This window comes from Clupea harengus, chromosome 5 (genome assembly GCF_900700415.2).
Source record: "Clupea harengus chromosome 5, Ch_v2.0.2, whole genome shotgun sequence".
Classification (NCBI taxonomy): Eukaryota; Metazoa; Chordata; class Actinopteri; order Clupeiformes; family Clupeidae; genus Clupea; species Clupea harengus.
Genome location: NC_045156.1, coordinates 26,234,521 through 26,254,075, shown reverse-complemented (window position 1 = coordinate 26,254,075; position 19,555 = coordinate 26,234,521).

Genomic DNA, 19,555 nt, shown 5'->3' with positions numbered 1-19,555 from the left:
TCCCCTCGATGCAGTGGAGTCGTCCTGTACCCTTGGCAGAGAAACAGCCCCAAAGCATAATGTTTCCACCTCCATGCTTGACGGTGGGGATGGTGTTCTTGGGGTCATATTCAGCATTCTTCCCCCTCCAAACGCAGTAAGTCGAGTTGATGCCAAAGAGCTTGATTTTGGTCTCATCTGACCACATCCTGTCTCCCAATCCTCCTTAGAATCATTCAAGTGTTCATTGGCAAACTTCAGACAGCCCTGTACATGTGCTTCCTTGAGCAGGGGGACCTTGCGAGTGCTGCAGTACTTCAAACCATTACGGCGTAGTGTGTTGCCAATGGTTTTCTTGGTCACTGTGGTCCCAGCTGCCTTGAGATCATTCACAAGCTCCCCCTGTGTAGTTCTGGGGTTATTCTGCACCTTTCTGATGATCACCGATACCGCACGAGGGGATATCTTGCATGGAGCCCCAGACCTAGAGCGATTGACAGTTGTTTGGTGTTGCTTCCATTTACGAATAATCGCACCAATAGTTGTCTGCTTCTCACCAAGCTGCTTGCCGATGGTTTTGTAACCCATTCCAGCCTTGTGCAGGTCTACAATCTTATCTCTGACGTCCTTGGTCAACTCTTTAGTCTTGCCCATGGTGGTGAGGTTGAAGGTGTGAAGTGTTATTCTTTGGACAGGTTTATTTTATACACGTCATCAGTTGAGATCAGGTGTACCTTGTTAGGCCTAATGAGGACTAATCTGCAACTACACCTTCCCAGCTTGCAAAAGTTTGAGAACCCCTGCTCTAAATCAGTGTTTCTCAAACTTTTTCAGACCAAGGACCACCAATAAAAAAAAAACTTGCAAACCATCTAACTAAATAGTATATCCCCGGAACAACCTCCTACCCAGACCTGGCGCCAGACAATTGTTAGCGGTACATGATTTTTGCGAGTGGGCACTCCTTTTTTTTTTTACATACCGGGAGGCTAGTTATAGATATGACAATGCGCTAGGCAAAGCATCTGGAACCCTGCTCCATGCGAGACAGTTACAAACTATAGTTCGCTCACAGCCTCATACTCCCATCACACACTCAGACATGCCAATGTATCACACAAATCGTGGACTGTGTCATTAGACAGCAGTATTTTGTCAACTACATCACCATGCTTTTCCTCCTAACAAAAGTTCAGCTATGCGCTTCGCAGCTGGTTTAACACATTTTTCACCAAGCGAATGAGATTTCCCTAGTTTCGGGATCATCAGGGATACGTCGTATGAAGCCTCTGTAGTCATCGCATTTACCCCGGCAAAAAAAAACTGAGGGCTCCTTCGTCATATGATTCTTCAGTTCATCACGTTTTCTCTCAAACAATCCTATAGGTTTCCCCATGTACTCCTTGTGCTTACACTCAAAATGCCGCTTGAGCTTAGCAGGTTTCATACATTTGTTTGCTAACATAGCACAAAACACAATGGGCCTCATTGTCGAACATTTTCTGAAGTTTCTTCTGAAATGTTTCTTACGGACGAAAAACATATCGGCCGGATTCATGAACTTCTGAAATTGTGTTCTTACGCAGCAGAAGTGTTCTGAGCTGTGCTCCCCCGGAAGAGATTTCCTAAATTGAAAGCGCGTTCTCGTGCACCTGGATTTGCATACATACACGCCCTGCCAGCTCCTTATAAGGGCACGCAACAGCAGTGACGTGTGCAGTCAGAATCGACTCGAAAGCAACAGGAAAGCAAATCATGTCTAAGCGGAAAGCAACCAGTGCACAGGTAAGTAAATGAAGACCTAACTTCACCGGTGCAGAGGTAGAGGTAATGCTGCAAGGTGTGGAGATGAAGCGTCACATCTTGTTCAGCATTGTAAACAAGCCCACTCAAAAAAACGAAGCATGGGACTGCATTACACGGGAGGTTAATGTGGTGTCAGGACAGGGGCGCACATCGGCAGAAGTGAAAAAGAAATGGGCTGATGTGAAATCGTAGGCAAAAAAAAAAGAATAGCAAAGGTTAGAAGAGAGATCCATGGCCACTGGCCATGGCCATCCTCAGCATCCGCGTCCCCAACACCCATCCAATCTCCCCGGTGGATTCCTACATGTCTCCCAGAATGGATATCCAATTGAAACATGTGCCATTGCATTGTATGATCCCAACCCCCAAAAATTATTCACTCATTTATTCACAGCAGAAACTGATTTTGAAGCAGATTCCCAGCCGTCCACCAGCGCTGCCCCGCCAGCCCAGCCGTCCACCCAGGATAGAATGGCCAACAGCCAGGAGAGAATCGTGGGGGGCACTGGAAGCCCTAGCTTCAACTATGGCTAAAATGCATGATACCCTCACCCAAATAAACAAACAGAAGCCCTGATACCCTTGTTTGATTATTACTGAAGTGATGTGTTTAGTTCTTGAGATAAATTGTAAACTGTATGAAAGAATAGTGACAATCAAATTAATGTTGAAAGGCTTTGCCCTACATTCTAAAAATCAATATCTGTCGGACTTGGACCGCGTGCCGGTTTTCCTGGCCCAGGAATGGTTCAGGACCCGCATCCTGGTAAGGTGGTTGGTGAGGTGGCTCCAAGGCAAGTGGAACACCACTTTTCAGAGCAATATTATGTAGGACGCAGCAGGCCATGATCATGCTACACACCTGAAACGATGAAAAAAATTGCCACAATTAACATGCAACAAATGATTGTATTAGGGTGAGGTAGACGCTGTAATGTTTGAGCACGAATGAAACACCATTTCTAAGCTGTTGCCTTTATACACACTTTCTCAGGTTTGTACAGCAGCTTGCCACCTGCTGCGTCCAAACACATCCACCGCCCTTTCAGCAGCCCGATGCGGCGCTCTATGGTGGAACGAGTCCGCACGTGCCTCTCATTATAGGCCACCTCCTGCTCCGTCAGAAGGTTGGTGAGTGGGGTCATCAGCCAAGGGGCCAGCACATATCCGCGATCTCCTATTAAAACAAGTAATTACAAGAATAGAGGCCTACTGTTGCTGGATCAATTCCGCACAGATACTTACCAATTAGCCACGAGTCTCCAGCGTCTCCTTGCTCGAGGTGCACACCCACAGCGCTGTTAGAAAAAAAATAAGTCATGTGCACCTTCTGGGAAGCGGGAGACCACGTTGAGCAGGTGGTACTGGGCGTCGCAGATTATCTGCACATTTATCGAATGGTACCGTTTCCTATTTTAATAGATTAGGCTACTCTTTAATAGATTAGGCTACTACTGACTATGTTAGGAATGTCGCAATAATTTACTTGTGGCCGTCGCAGACCACTAGGGGGCACTGGCGGACCACACTTTGAGAACGACTGCTCTACATCCAGTGAGAGAAACACTGGATCGATGTGCAGCTGGTGCATGCCGAACCAGCAGTCTGGGTTGGCGAGGTCAGCCAAGCTGGTGGTCGGTGAGAGGGTTGGAAACTTCGGCTTGCCGAAGCCAGTGCCAAAGCGGAGCTGTGGGGCTCGCATGGGAAGGTCAGCCGGCTTGTGCTCCAAGATGGCATCTGCAAGTGCACACCGCTCGCCAACTGGCACCTTGGTGCTGAAGAGTGCCAGGGACAGCATCTCACCTGTCAGGTACCATAGGTGCCGCTCCAGTGCCTTGATCGCTGATGCTGCAATGCCCTCGTCAACAGACTTGTACGCATACAGGTGGTGGTAGAGTGTGAGGTCATTCCGTGCGGCATCTACGGCCGTGTCACAGGTCAGCCACCACGTTGCGTAGATGTGCCTAATAAAGTTGGCAAACATCCGAATCTTCAGCACCTGCTGCCATGTAGTGATGGTCCCCTGAGGAAGCAACGCAATGTGCTGCTCCATCAAGGCCAGCTTGAGAGTGTAGAGCAGCCTGGCCATCCACCGAGCCTTGTGCAGTGCTCCCGGCCGTTGGAAGGTAACTAGAGTGTGTGCTGCACCGTCTGCACCCAGATACACAAGACAAAGCTGCACGAACTCGCAGTAGTCGCCTCACTTGTAGTCGACGCAATGAGTTCAGCACGCAACTTGCCCAGGAACGGTGGTTCGGCCTCGTCAGGAATGTAGCGGGACAATGGGACGCTGTCCTTATGTGGCACCAGGTCCCAGTTGTCCCGGAGCCGTGCAAACAATGTAACCTCTGGCGAATGTGACGTCTCCACCTTGAGGTCAGTGAAAATGTGGTTGAGGAGCACCTCGCCGATTTGGTGCCGGCACCCGGACCAGCAGTGGTCGACCCGTGAGATGGCCAGTGCTTGACGCGGTGGTGTCAAATGCCATGTTGACAACATGATCGGTGCAGCACCACCCCTGCAGCAGCTTGCATGTCAGCCAGGCGATGATCATTCCGCATGGCTCGTTAGTTCCCTTCGTATATATGCTGGCACACCAAGCAGTTTGAGCCGCTCTGCATCTCCAACTACCACTGTCAGACGCTCCTCCAACTGGTGCACATTGGTGAGCATCGGCGTCAACTTGCTGTCCCAGTGCAGGTGGTGTCCACTGCTCGTGCTGTTCCTCACTGATGGCCTCCAGCGTGTGGCAGCGAGCTCGGTCTGCTGTTGCGTAGGATGTGGAGACTTTTGCCCAATTGCCACCTGACTCCTCGATCAGGCCGCGGGTGACGGCAGCCTGCTGCATTGGTGTTATCTTCAACCATGTAGCCAGTGACAAGACTCGGCCGGCTGAGGATGTCTGATGGAATAAAGGCTGTGGTGCCAGTCTTCTTACACTGTGGGTGTGTTCTCCGCCGGTGGAGCAGCTGTTTCATCAGCGTTGCAATCCTCATCACTGTCACTTTCCAACACTGCCATGCTGGATGTTGCAGTCATCTCTTGCTGCTCTTTGGTTAGGTATGCCTGCTGGGCTGCTTCGCACTCCTGTCGCCGCTTCACCTTGGATTGCAGCTTGGTAACGACCTTGGCCGCTTGAAACCGTGACAAGGCTCCGTTCAAAACTGGTCGCTTGGCATGCAGTTGTGTGTCACAGTTGTACATCATGCACTGCAAAATCTGGCGACCACTTGGCAGCTTGGCGCCAGTGATGATTGCATTTGTATTGGTGATGCTGGCACCCAGACCAAAGACCAGGCTGCGGCTGCTCGGGCGGGAGCCTAAGGGTTGTGGCATCATCTTGTGAGAGCTGGGTCCTTTTGCAGATGTTGGTGACGTTGAGGGACTTGAGTGCCTCAAAATGTAAAGTATGCAATCGTTGGCGAAAAATATGCGTTAAGGACCTTTTTCCCATGACTAAGACGTGACGAAAACTGATCTTTGAAAATAAAAACTATGACTAAATCTATTTTAACTTTCGTTTGACGAGACAAGACGAAAATGTTGGTGGTTGACTAACTCACAATTTTTAAAAAAAACAGTGGTTTCTCGCACTTTGTCACATGGCTTGTTTATTCTTCTTGAAACCAAAGCCCAAAGTGATGGCACCAAAGAAAGACATAAAAAATGAATAACCAAAATAACAACAATAACAAAAAAGATAACCGCTTTATCATGGCTCCCCAATGGGTGCCGGTTACCCCCTTTTGCCGTAAAAGCTGATGTGCTGTTCCACCTCTAGATCAGCACGTATCGCAAAAATATTTTGCATTGATGGTAACACTTTGAGCACCCAGACCGATCAATATGCTGGAATTGTGTATTTTGATGCACCCTAATGGGGGGGGGGGGGGGGGATTTTTATAATACATGTTTTGACAATAGCTGACGTTTACCTATCACTAAGCTCCGCCCCCCTTAGTTACTGTTGCTAACTCGGACAAGCTATCGGAGCTGACTAGCGTTTACAATGGCAGCTATCAGTGTCAAAACGATATCCCAAAAGGCTCTAGACAACTTTTGGAGACAGAAGGACCTGCTTTCTTTTAGAAGCCTTCAAAAGGGACTTCATTATGCAATGGAGGGATATGTACAAAATGTAAAACTAGATATGGTGGATGACAAGCTTAAATTTGAGGTGAGAATTTACAGATCACAATGTAAGAGGGAGAAGCCTCATCCCACGGTCATCACGATTGCAGATAACAACATCCAATACCAGCATTGTTCATGCACCGCAGGGAAAGATTCAATTAATTTACCTTCAGTAAATTTAACTTATCTGGAGAGGCACTGAGATGTAGGGTTCCATGGCAATGTTCCGAAAGCCCAAATGCTGTGTGTGTTTTGTGCCACTTAAAATATTTCTAAATTATGCCAGGGGGACTATTTTTCAGAATATTGAGATTTCGGAATATCAGGTTTTCGGAACACTGGGCCGTCCCGAGATGTAGACCTACGTTTATGAACTAGCATTACCCTGTCCCTGACAGGACAGTGTGAAGAGTCCAACTGTCTAGCTAGCTATCGTAACGGTGTTAATTACCGGCATGCGCGTGTTATCGGCAAACGTTCACTTTGTCATGTTAATCCATTATTAAATGTATGTATACTTAATAGAATGGCCGATGTTTAACAAACTGTCCGATAACTGACATAGCTACGCTAGTGAATAGCTAACGTTAGCTAGTTTTAAGCAGAGATAACTTGCCTAAGCCTAGCATAACAGAATTGGTGAAAGTAAGCCGGTACTGTCAATGACAATAATGTGAATAATGAGTATGCCTATGATCATGTAGGCTTAGTTGATTACTTAAGCAGAGGAAAATTCCAACCTAACAAGAGTATGGAAGATAGCTAATGAACATAGAGTTGACTGTGTGGTCTGCCATTGGCTCGTCTGCGTTCGAGGGGCGGGACTTAGCAATAGGTCAATTACACTTTAAAAGGCATTCATCATTTTGCTATCATGTATATTATTAACATTAACATGTATTATTATTTTTATTATTAGTAGTATTGAAATCAGAATCTTATTAATTGCCATGTAAGACACTCACCTAGCTGGCTAGATGAAGACGGTGGCCAAAACATTGTAACCTTGTCCAGTCATTCAGTTCAAGTGCTTTGATGTTGTTTGTGGCATTATCAGTGGTTACACGGACTTGGTGACTCTCGCAATCCCCATGATTAAAGCGCTTCCCTTAGGTTTTGAGCTATCATTTCTCCTGTGTGGTCTTCCGTGAAATAGGAGGGCTTCAGACATCTATGCTCAGTATCCAGTCTTCGATGAAATGGGTTGTTAAACTCATATACGGCTGTGTGGTTCGGCTCGTCCACATGTCTGTTGTTGTAGCATAATATAGAACACTGCGAAGCTCCTCTTCAATTTTGTGCCGGCATTCTCCACATGAGCGTGGCAACTCAACTTCGCTAAAGTGCTTGCGGCTTGGCATTACATACCTTGGGTCAAGAGTTTTGACCAATTCTCTGAACCCCTTTTTTTAACACTTAGATTTGTATTGTATTTTCAGAGCATACAATGAAACACAGAGAATAAGAAAGAAAAACATAAGAACAAACTAAAATAAAGCTGGTGGCATAGCACATAGGTAAACGTTTAGTATTTGCCTTATACCCTGTATATGTTAAGTATCAGTTTACGAGTCAGACTCCTTCTAATTTTTCTTGATAAAGTGTCCACTTCTGCCACCTCTTCTCAAACAAGTTTTGCCTCAAGCCTAGAATATGAGTCAACCTCTCCATTGTCCAAAGTCCCTTAATGGTGTCCATCCATTTATTCTGGGTAGGGGATTTAGGTTTATACCAGCTTCGAGTTATAGTTTTTCTAGATGCTGTAAGAGTATCTTTGTCAAGCACCGATCCTCTGTTAGTATTACAGGTGTAATCTGACCCAAGTCCAAGGTGGTACAAGAAAAAGGTATTTCGTAACCTAGCAATAAGAACTGAATGTACACTTTCCCAAAAACACTTCACCCCCTCACAGCTCCAAAAGATGTTTGAGTGATGAGCGTTTAGAGAACCACATTGGCTCCAACAGGGCTGATGTGATGTCGACTTTTTACTTTGAATCTTAGTCGTAATAAAAAATCAAATCAGATTTTTCCAGTTGAATACCCTCCATTGGTGTGACCTTGTGGAGGTATGTTGAATTGCACACATATACCATTCTTCTACTGAGATTTCCACATTTAACTTGTCTTCCCACTTTGATTTTTTTCATATAATGTTGACTTGTCTTTACATTCCATAATATTCTCTTAAACCCCCTTTTTTCAACTGTGTAGATCGGGACCATGTCTCTACATATATGGGTTGTAATGGCATGTGTTATTTCCTTCCATCTTTTTCATGTTTTGTCATACACAGTGCCTCTGGCAAAAGCCTCTTCTAAACTCTTCTGACTCTGAGGTGCTTTTGCTTTTGTGTTTCGACCAATGGATGTGCCACGCATCTTTTGGCATTGGTAGTACTCCTTTGCGTGCTTCATTTTTAAATGGTGAAATAGGTTACTTGTATTTCCACCTCCAGCGATGACCCGTCGTGCAACACAGTTTGTACAATACCGTTTTCTGTTCGTGTCGGATTTTCTAAATCCGAACCATGTCCACACGACAGAGGTCCCACCCTTTCTAGGAACAAGTTCTTCCTCATCTTGGGTTGGTTGGTATCCCTCCTGCGCTGTAGTTACAATTTTGCTCATGGGGATCATACAGTGGGGAAATATACAAAATGAATGTCACAAGTAGTCAAATATCATACAGTATGGCAATATACAAAATCAATGTCATACGGCATACAATTCAAAACAGCAGAACAGCGCTCATAAAAAGGTAACACTACACTCGTGTGGTGGAAAAACAGGATTGCATGTACTACATGACGTTACTGGCTATTATTATATGGCAACGACAATACGGGCGTTCTGACTGGCTAATGCGTAGTAATGCCATCCGTGTGTTGCCCTCCTCACTGCTCAATACGGATCCGTATTGCCCTCTGACGAAAATTTTAAAATGAGCGAACGCGATCAGTCTGAGTTTTACTATCCATATCAAACTTCGGTTTTGGCGTATCGACCGAGCGATACGTTAAAGCCTCAGTTTGATATTTCCCGGCATGACCTCACTTTCAGTTAGTAAGTAGATAGCTATCGCTAGTCATTCTAAATCAAGAATGCTAGCAACGCCACCAGTGTTATTTTACAGCACGAGACGTAAAACTTGAACAACAAATCGAATTGGTTACCTGCAGAATGGGTCATTAAATATGCAATTAATTAGCATGGGCATGAATCTGGTCCACTTAGAATTTTCGATGTGGAATGAATTTTGTCTATCAGACCAACGCAAGCGTGCTTCAAGGTCAAACGAAAATAGCAAATCAAATAAAAGTTAAACTACAATTCTAAATATCGCAAGAATGCGATTTATATGATGGCTTTTATACAAAATAACAACCAGACATTTAATTGACACGTGTAATACAAAAATATCACACATTTTTAAAGACTTTGCATGCAAGCCCTTTTTGCCCAACCTACCTGCTGCAGTTATCGTCTTTTCTGCTGCAGGGCAACAACATGCAACTACTGTGTGAATTTTTTTTTCAAAATAAGAGTACCGCGGTTGAAACGGTATAGCCAAATCTCTACCGGTAGACACATTTCTACCGTTGCACGGTATATACCGTCATATCGCCCAACCCTAGCTGAACATTATAAAAAGTGTTTACAAAACGCTCTGAATCTCTGATACAACCTTTAAAGTAACCAACACAACAATCTCAATGTACTGTATGTTCCTGACCATAAACTAGAATATAAATCAAGGGTGTAACAATACCATGTGTACTTTGTACGTTGTCAAACCACGCTTGGATCAGCAGGGCTCGCAAATGGGACTTGTCCTTTTTCTTAAAAGATGGATCCTTTCATTGTAGAGCTTCCTGTAGCTCTGGAGGCAGAACAGGCAGGGTATATAATGCTGGCCATGACTCCTGGATGCCTTGACTATATAAAGAAATAAAAAAGAAGACAGACAGCACAGTTCCAACACCACTTTCTCATTTGTCAGAAACCCTTGATTCTCAGAGGGGTTGTGGCATTTAAAACTGATGTGAAATTACACTGAACTGCTGTGCACTTACTGAGTACCTGGCTCTGCATGTGATGCATCACACGGTCCTGCTTGTCTATAGGCAGTAGGGATGTGCATCTCCATCACTGAGGACGATGCGATATACATCTCGATGCACTGCCAACGATCCGATACATTAAAGATACATAAAAGCAGCTACTAATGCGATACGATACGATTCACCCCTATTGCGATGCAGTGCGATTCGACACGATGCAAAAGAATATAATTCTATGCAATTTAATATGGTACATAATGATTCATTTATTTGTCAGACAACAAAACATTAACAAGGTCTCTGACAAAAGTGTGTGTAAGGTTTTTTTTTTAAACTATACCTGGCAGTCACAACAGTTTGTTTCATCCTAATCATGTGGATCAACTGCCTCACACACTAAATTTAACTCATTTGTCCTATTTTAATGTTTTTCTTTAGGAATATGAGTTGATACACATGATCAGGATGAAGCAAACTGCGCTGTGCTGTAACTATGTCACCAGCTGTGTTGAACACTCTTTCAGAGGGTGCTAGCTTGCTAGCGTAAGCTAACGGCTTCACTAGCTGGTTAGCTTGGAAGCCCTCGTTTTCTACAACACTGTAAGGCTGGATATCTTTACAAATAAAGAAGGCAATGGCTTTGGTTTTTGCCTTTAAACGAGCTGAGTTGGTAGCCAGCGGGGCATGAAAAAAAGTGGCAATACTTTGCTCAGTCTGCTTGCTAGGTGTACTGGTGGAGCTAGCCACTGTAGCCATAGCTGAATCCGAGGAGAAGGCAGACGTCTCACCATGTCGCCTCTTCAGGTGAGTACCTAAATGAGTCGTGCTGCTTGGGTACTTTATGGCTGCACGACATATTTTGCAGATTGCATGGGTATTATCGAATTTCCCATCTTTCTTCGTAAATCCAAAGTGTTGCCAAACCTTGGATTTATTACAAGTTGTAGGGACGTTGTTGGGATTGCCTTTAACTAACCGCCATGGTAACACTCTCCCGAACACGTCTCCAACTCGCGCAAAACTTGGTCGAGAGACTTCACGAGACTCGGCCACTGACAGCAGTGGAGATGAGAGCGCGCTTAAGAAACCGTTAGAGAGGAGGAATCTAAATATGAAATTATTGGTCACAAATCATTGGTCACATTTCTAAATATTAAATGGTGTTCGCCTACACACGATTCTATATAAACGGATTATACCGATGCAAAAATGTTAGAAACGATGCATCGCGATTCATCCCACATTCTATCCGGTGCACACTTTTTTGATCCGGGCCATCGCATCGTGAGCTTTTATGCCGGTGCATCGATGCGAACACGTGAATATTCCCATCCCTAATAGGCTTGTCTATAGGCAGACAAAATAACATTTGGTCTTACAAGACTTTCACACTAAGACATTTTCATTTTTAACAGGAAAAATGACGTAATATACTCACTGAGCCAATGATGATGTGTTTCGCAACCTCTCCAACTCTTTCAAAAACATAACCTGGTGTTTCATTAGAGGAAAATGTTTTTCGACCATCCCTGGTCAATCCCAGCAGAGTTTCCCTATCAATTTGCTGTTCTGTTAATGTAAGAACAACAATACATTTTCTGTACATTAAATTGCATTTAAACAGGACCTTAATTACATATTTCACAACTGTATTTTTCTTTAAACCAATTGTATAAATACAGCTGGGCTTAAGGAACATGTGCTCATCATGAACATGGGTGTCCAATGCATGGTAGTCTTTTTCCTCCCCTGGGTGAACAACAACCCATTTTTTCTGGTCTCCAAAGAAAAGGCATGATAGTGACTATTGAATGTCTTGGGTGTCAGTAGTTTTCCAAAGATAAGCCAGAGAGCCCTGAACTGTATGATTTTTTTTGTAATTTCATAAAGATGGGAATGTCCTCCTCTACCACATCAATTATGATGGTGTCACCTACTTTGTATTTAATGTTATTGGTCAGTAGAGAGCTAACAACTCCAACTTTCTCTTCCTTTGGTATGTCTTCAACCTCACTCTTTAACGCAATGCCTTCCTGAATGTCAAAGGGAAGAGAGCGGAATAGGACTTGACGTTCACCTTCAGTGAATGAGCGCTGGTGGAGGATGTCTAGGGATGTTAGTACCCAACACTGCCAAAACTGGTGTCTTTTGGAGAGGTGTAACAAAGATTCTTGAAGTTACTGGTGTTGTGGGACAATCTCTTAAAGTACTGGTGTTTACCCTCAAATCGCATACACCACAGATGTTTCAGTGGGCCAAACTCTAATGAGCAGGGATGCAAACACATGTATGGTCAAAAAAGAGAGAGGTAATTGAAGCCCTCGCCCCGCGGCAAAAATACATATACTTAGATTGCCACCGACATCCCCGGCCCACCCCTACAGGCACAGAGTATTTGTATTGAGTTATTTGTGGAAAAATAAGCTATTAATAAACAAACATTCATTAAGGAACAGACCCATTGAGAAATGGTCCTCTAAATAACCTCACCAACATGCCAAACAAAAGATTAACGGGACTACAACAATCTGGCAAAATAGGCTGTTCTGCCCTCTGCTTATTCAGGGGGGTATTCGTCGTAGCTCGCTAAGCGGTTTAGCGAGCTAATTTTCAGGCTAAAATAAAAAACGCCCCTCTTTTTGGTTCGTGGAAGCAACTTTTGCTAAATCACCATAGTTACATACCGATTAGCACTAACCTGCTCCAGGGCAGGCTAACTTAAGTGTAGCTGGATAAGCTTGCCACACCCCCGGAAAAAACATGGCAGCTCCCTTTTTGAGAGACCCAGTTGACCAAGGAGCTATTCTAGTTCTATTAGCTTTCCATGTGAATAGAGTTCTGCGCGATCGCCAAGATCCTTTTTTTTTTTACACTGATGAGTTCTTGTTTGAGCGATATCGTTTTAGCCGACAAGGACTAATTTATTTGCAAGACCTTCTCGGGCCGTACATTGCAAATGTCACACGCCGCAGCAGAGCTCTTACTGTGCTTCAGACTCTCCGCATAGCGTTGAGGTTTTTTGCGTCAGGTACATTTTTATACAGTGTAGGTGATGCCGAAAACATTGGCAAAGCCGCAGCATGCGTTGCTGTAAGGAAAGTGTACCTGGCGCTAAACCAACTGATGAATAAATTCATCATGTTCCCTGGCCATGTCCCAGTCGATGAGATCAAAGAGGGATTTTATGCAATTGCAGGTAATTGAGTAATTCAATATTTTACCATTTCATGAAAATGCATTCCTATCACATCATTACGGAGCTTATCATTATGCAGAGTTTCCTAATGTCATTGGGGCAGTGGACTGCACCCATATCCGCCTGAAAAGGCCCTCTGGGCCAAACGAGGCAGATTTTGTCAATAGAAAGGGCTTTCACAGCCTTAATGTGCAGGTACTTATGACATAATTTTCCTCAAATTACATTGCTATAAAAACAATCATTTGTCTTTGACAATAGACATGGACCTTGCAATTGCCTGCTGTAGGCTACCCATGTACTGTACAATACCCATGACTTGACTGCAATTCATCTTATACCCCGTTTACACGATGGGAAAACGCATATATTTTCATGCGTTTTGGCCTTTCTTTTACACGAAAACGGAGGTTTTATCACAGAAAACGATCATTTCTAAAAACTCCGGCCAAAGTGGAGATTTCTGAAACCTCCGTTTTTGTGTTTGCGTGTGAACTAGGTCAAACGGAGTTTTAGGTTCTTAAACGTCACAGTATGCGACTAAAAATGCATCACATCATGTGAGCGTCCTATTGTTTACAGTTAGTTTGCTTACTGATCATGGATGCTGTTAAGGTAGTGCTCATTTATACGTTAATGCAAACGCCTGTTTGTATTTACAAACACAACTACTTTTCTATATGGAGGAGCAGAGGCGAAGAACTGCACGGAGGTCAGCAGTCTTTCTACTGCTTTCACTCCCAAGACGTAGGTTACATTGCCTGCCAACGTCGCCACCGACGGTTTTGGATCCGACCAGGGCGAACTGCTGTCTGGTGGGAAAACTTCGAGAAAGAAGTCGTCCTCCCGGACGAATGTCGCGCTCATCACTACTGTCTCTTTCGGAGTTACTGCATCCCTCCATAGAAGGGCGTATTTATGCGGGCTCATGTAAACAGAAACTTTTTTGAAAACGGAGGGGCAGAAATATTCGTTTTTGTAAATACCCGGCTATGTGTAAATGGTCTTAGATGATCTGTGACTCCACCTGCCTCATTACCAATGTTGAGGCCAAGTGGCCGGGCTCTGTCCACGACTCCCGGATATTCAGAGAGTCTACACTGTGCCACAGCTTCGAGCAAGGTATAGCAAATCTCATGTCATTCAGAAATTGATTATTTTATGTAGAGGTGATCCAACATTGTTCATATCATATACTAGGTAACTATGATGGGCTCCTAATTGGAGACAGGGGTTACGCCTGCAGGCCCTGGTTCATGACCCCCTATCTCGAGCCAGCCCCAGGCCCTGAAGTGAGGTTCAACGGTGCTCTCGCTAGAACGAGGGCACGAATAGAAATGACCTTTGGCCTACTAAAGGCCAGATTTAATTGTCTGTGGGGGCTGAGGGTGGCACCGGACAGGGCCTGTGCGATAACTGTGGCCTGTGCAGTGCTCCACAATGTGGCCACACTCAGGAGGGAGAGGGTCCCAGTGATCGTGGCCTATCCTGAGGACGATCTGGAACCTGTCCAGCCTGATGAGCGGTCCGGACCGGCTGCAAGGGACATAATTGCCCATCATCATTTCAGATAGGTGTCCAGATGACTTTGGGTAATGTTGGACTCATTTCATATTTTTTCTCTTTATGTTTGCATGTTTCATTTATATGGTTAATGGGTATATGGTTTGCCACCCTCTTTGCTTTTAAGTTACCCATTAATAGTCCATCCTCAGCCATCATCGAGTCCATCCCAAATCATCAATCAATGACTGTCTGGTTTGCTGCCTCAACTGCCAAGGACCAAGGCAGACTGCAGCAGATCATTTGGTCAGCCGAGAAGGCCATCGGCTGCGACCTGCCGTCCCACCCTGACCCGTTTCACTCCAGGACCAGCAAGAGAGCAGGCAGGATCATTGCTGACCCTTCCCATCCTGGCCACCACCTCTTCCCATCCAGCAAAAGGGTCCGGTCCATTAAAACCAAAACCTGGCGCCACCTGACCAGTTTCTTCCCCACGGCAGTGGGGCTCACAAACAAGCCCCCTGCACCACACTGACTCTGGGACCCCCGCACACAATGCACTGCAGTTTGCACTTTAGTTTGCATCCTTATTTATTCAACACATCATAGCAAGTGCACATCATTTATTGCTATTTTGTTAACACTTTCTCTTGCACAGTATGCTCATACTGTTTTGATTATTTGTATGTTTGACTATGACCCTTATTTTTATTCTATTTATCAATATTCTGTCTGTCCCATGCTCTGAAATCACCAAGTCAATGTCCTGTATATGAGAGTGTACTTGGCAATACAAATAATTCTGATTCTGAATAGAGGAACATGCTGAAGAATAATGTAAGAGATCCATGTTGTACAATAAAGCCTTTATTTTTGTTCCCTTTATTGGTTATCCTGTAAATGAAGGTGCACAAGAAATAAGAATTTCAGTTTAGTTACAATTCATGGCAAAGCTCACAAATACTTTAGCCAAAGCTTTGCTTTACAGGGTTAGACTTACATTCAGCTGCTGTTTAAGCAATTTAACCTCCACATCAAGCTTCACTGAGCTCAAGTGGAGGTTATGGATTTTTGCACGCAAGTAGCGCTTATAAAGCGTGCGCACATCTTCATTGTCAGTCTGGAAAAAAAGATAAGAAAACCATTCATAACTTTGTTCAGTGTGGTGGTCAGATGCCAACTATACTCAGACCTCACCTCACAATGTGAGGGTATTTAATGAGAACTCACGTCCCCATCCCCAGTTCCCGAAGAGCGAGAGGGGCCAGGCTCCGGCGGATCAGGCCGTGGTCCAGCAGGATTTGCCTAAAGGAATGCATTGATGTAGTGAGTGCCAGGAGTGAGTGGGATAGGAGTATTAGTTAACACAACTTGCATTTACCAAATCGCTGGAGAAGGCGGAAAGTGTGTCCTCATCGTCTAGACCAGAGGTCGACAATTTTCTGAAGTGTCTTCTGAAATGTTTTCTAACGGTCTTCGGAAGACCAACGTCAGAAAAGATCTCCGCCTGATTCATGAACGCCAGCTATTTAAATCCGAGGATGTCCGTAGAGTTGATATGAACGTAATCACCAACGATTTCTCACAAATTCAGGCCTTCCCACTAAATGCCCCTTCTAAAGCAGCTTGCACACTGCCCTGACAAACGCCAACATTCTCCAACAAACGCCAACAAACACCAACAGTTGGGTCAGTGTGCGCCAGCAGTTGGTGTTTGTTGGTCATTGTCGGGTACTGTCGGAAGAGTTCAACATGTTCAGTCGGATTGGGTAAAGTTGCAGAATGTCTGAGCAATGTAGAGAGATTTCCAACATTCTGACAGCTCGCAACTAGGCTCAACTCGCGTGCATAAAATCCTCGAGCTCTCTTGGATGTCGTTGTTACCTTGGTTATCGGCCAGTTTGTTAAATAAACCGATATCCTAAGTCTATTTATAGATTAACGTTATGTATTAGCTTACCCAAATGAACGGTTTTCGAGACAGATATTTGTCTATTTTAACTTCTACGACTCGTTTAACACTGCAACGTGTTTCTAAATATTAATATTAATGTTAAAGGTGACGTTACATGAGTACGTTTGAGCTTATGTTAGTTATCGGCCACTCCCACTTCATTCCAATTACCGTGTTGGTTTTCGAAATATTAATATGCACGCTGTCGTATTAAAAGTTTTGGCACCCTCTGAGGCTGCATGATAATTTACTCTGTCTTCACCAAAAAAAGATCACAGTGGGATATTATTCATTTTCTATTTAACACCGAGTACTGGGGTGTTTTCCAGAAAAAGATATTTAGTGTAGCAGTATTTGAAATTAAATCAAATGTTAAAAATAGGCTCTGCAAATATTTAGGCCCCCTAATAATTTTCATGATTTGAATACCTGTAACTACTCAATACTGAATAATTGCAACACATAATTAGTCTGATTAGCTTGTTAAGCCTTCAATTCCATAGAAAGGTGCATTCAATCATTAGAAAAACTATCTAAGGTAGCCAATTGCAAGATGTGCTTCTCCTTGATTCTCCTCTGAAGAGTGGCAACATGGGGGCCTCAAAACAACTGTCAAATGATCTGAAAACAAAGATGGTCAGTGTTGTGTTGTAACTTCAGTTGATAAATAAAGCAGTTCATATCCAGCCTGCATTGCAAATGTGGTTTTTCTTTTTCATATTGAGTGCGGTTAACAAATATTTTCCTTTTTATGTTGCACTGAAATTAAGTGATTTAGTGTGTTCTTGGTCACATCAACTTGAAAGCTGGACCAAAGTGTTTAATTTCACTCAATTACAATTAGGCTAAATAAAAAGTTAAGTTGTAAGTACAGTCTGGACAGTCTTTTTCTCTCAACGCCTCAATAGGTAGATCTTGCCTGTCAGCAAGGCAGAGTTTGTGATCTTTGGCCAAAAAAGTTTGGTGACCACTGGTCTAGACCGACCTCCTGTTAGTGAATTAGGAATGATTAGGAACTGTGGAAAATTGCCTTGGGTTTTAAAAGACACACACAATGAACATGTTTAGAATCATTACACAATGATGCAGCAATATCAACTTACATCAGCAGTGGGCTCCTCTCCCCCGACCAACACATTGGTAGGTGGCTGCAGGAGTGTGAGTGAACCTTCTACCACTGCAAAATGTGACGATGGTTAACCAAATGACTAATTATGAAGGAAAATCATAGAATGAAATGCACCTACCTTGGACATAGGGATTCTCTCCTGCCACCACCTCTCCAGAGGAGCTGCCCCCAGCTATGCCCTGCATAATGGGCCTACCCCTGTTATTGGCCAGGGCCAGCTCCTCAGCAGGCGTTAACTCTGGACCTCTGGGTCCGTCCCGTCCCCCCCCCCCCCCCCCGTCTTCGCCATGTCAGCCCTTTTCTTGTTTGCTAAAATATGAAGGATATGACACTGACAAGCTGTTCAATACATTACCATGGCACATATTGTATTGACTCACCAGCCTGAATGATGTTTTTGTGCTTGACTTTGACTTGCTCCCAAGTCCTTTTAGTGGCCGGGTTGCAACTACATGGGGGTTGAAAGCACTCATAATTATATGACAGTGTTATTAGTACACCATACCATATCATTATTGTTGAAAATGATTAAAGTGGACTCATGATACGAGGAGAGAATCTAACACAATTTCTTTTCACTGCTTCAATTGATTGAATTTCTGATTATGAATAATACATACATACATACATACATACACTGTGATCCGCCCATACACAGATTTGCACTTAAATATTCAAACTCCTACTTCTATATGGTCATCTACACATACATGCATATACACATAGTACGTGATATATAAGCGCTTTCAGTACATATATGTGAATTCGTATCAATTAGATACTCTTTGGCCTTGTTTTTATCTACTTATTCTGAAAGAGTTGAGATCATTATTTTCGCTAGCAAGATCTCATTCGATGATTATTTCCATTAAGCCTACTGCCAGCAGGCACATTTAAAGAAATGTGATCTGATTGATTGGGGTAATGAGGCACTTAAGATGAGCCTATACATTTCCCCAAAACTTACTCATTTAGCTTATCGGTAATTTTTTGCCAAGCTGCCTGTCTTGCTCTGCCAGCGGTGGCGGTGTTTGATTTGGCCATAATAACGTCTTTTGGTCTTCGTATAGCGAAATTATGATTGCTTGCTCGGAAGCGGAAAAAATCACAGCTCTCTCCTTTATCTTTTCCGCCATAATACCGTTAGAAAATCATGGTTTTGGTGATCGACCTTTCCTGCCTTTTGAAGTAGGACGTGCAGCGCAAATGCCATGATAAATTTAGCCTGGTTGAAATGAACCACATGATTAGGATGCGGATCAGCCGTTGACGAACCGATATTAGCTGTTCTCAATCAGCTCGCTAATCTTAACGGGCTAAAAGGCCAATTGATTAACTTAGCTTCAACTCTACGACGAACGTACCCCAGGTCAGCAAATGTATATTGCTTGTATTGTTGTTATGGAAACGAAATTGGACTTTTACTTTGACATCATTTAAATGTTCGTCTCGTGGGAAAGGCAACAGCTGTTACAGTTATCTAGAAACATAGCTAGTCATGCTATGTTATGCTAAACATGTAGCGGGAACAGTACATAGGCTTTACTTATCCACAAGGAAGTGCACCTGTTGGTATTACAAAAGGTCCAGTAAGACTGAATAAAATGTTATGAATATCATAGCCTTCACATATAACGGAAAAAAAAACAGCCTGTGTCACTGATCTGTCTGGTCTTCTGACGTCCTGCCTGCATTTCTGCCGTTCTCATTCTATGCTTATCAATCGGTTTTGCTATCCTTGTTGATTTATTTTTACTGTATAGGTGTTTATGTTGTTCAATTTCATATATTA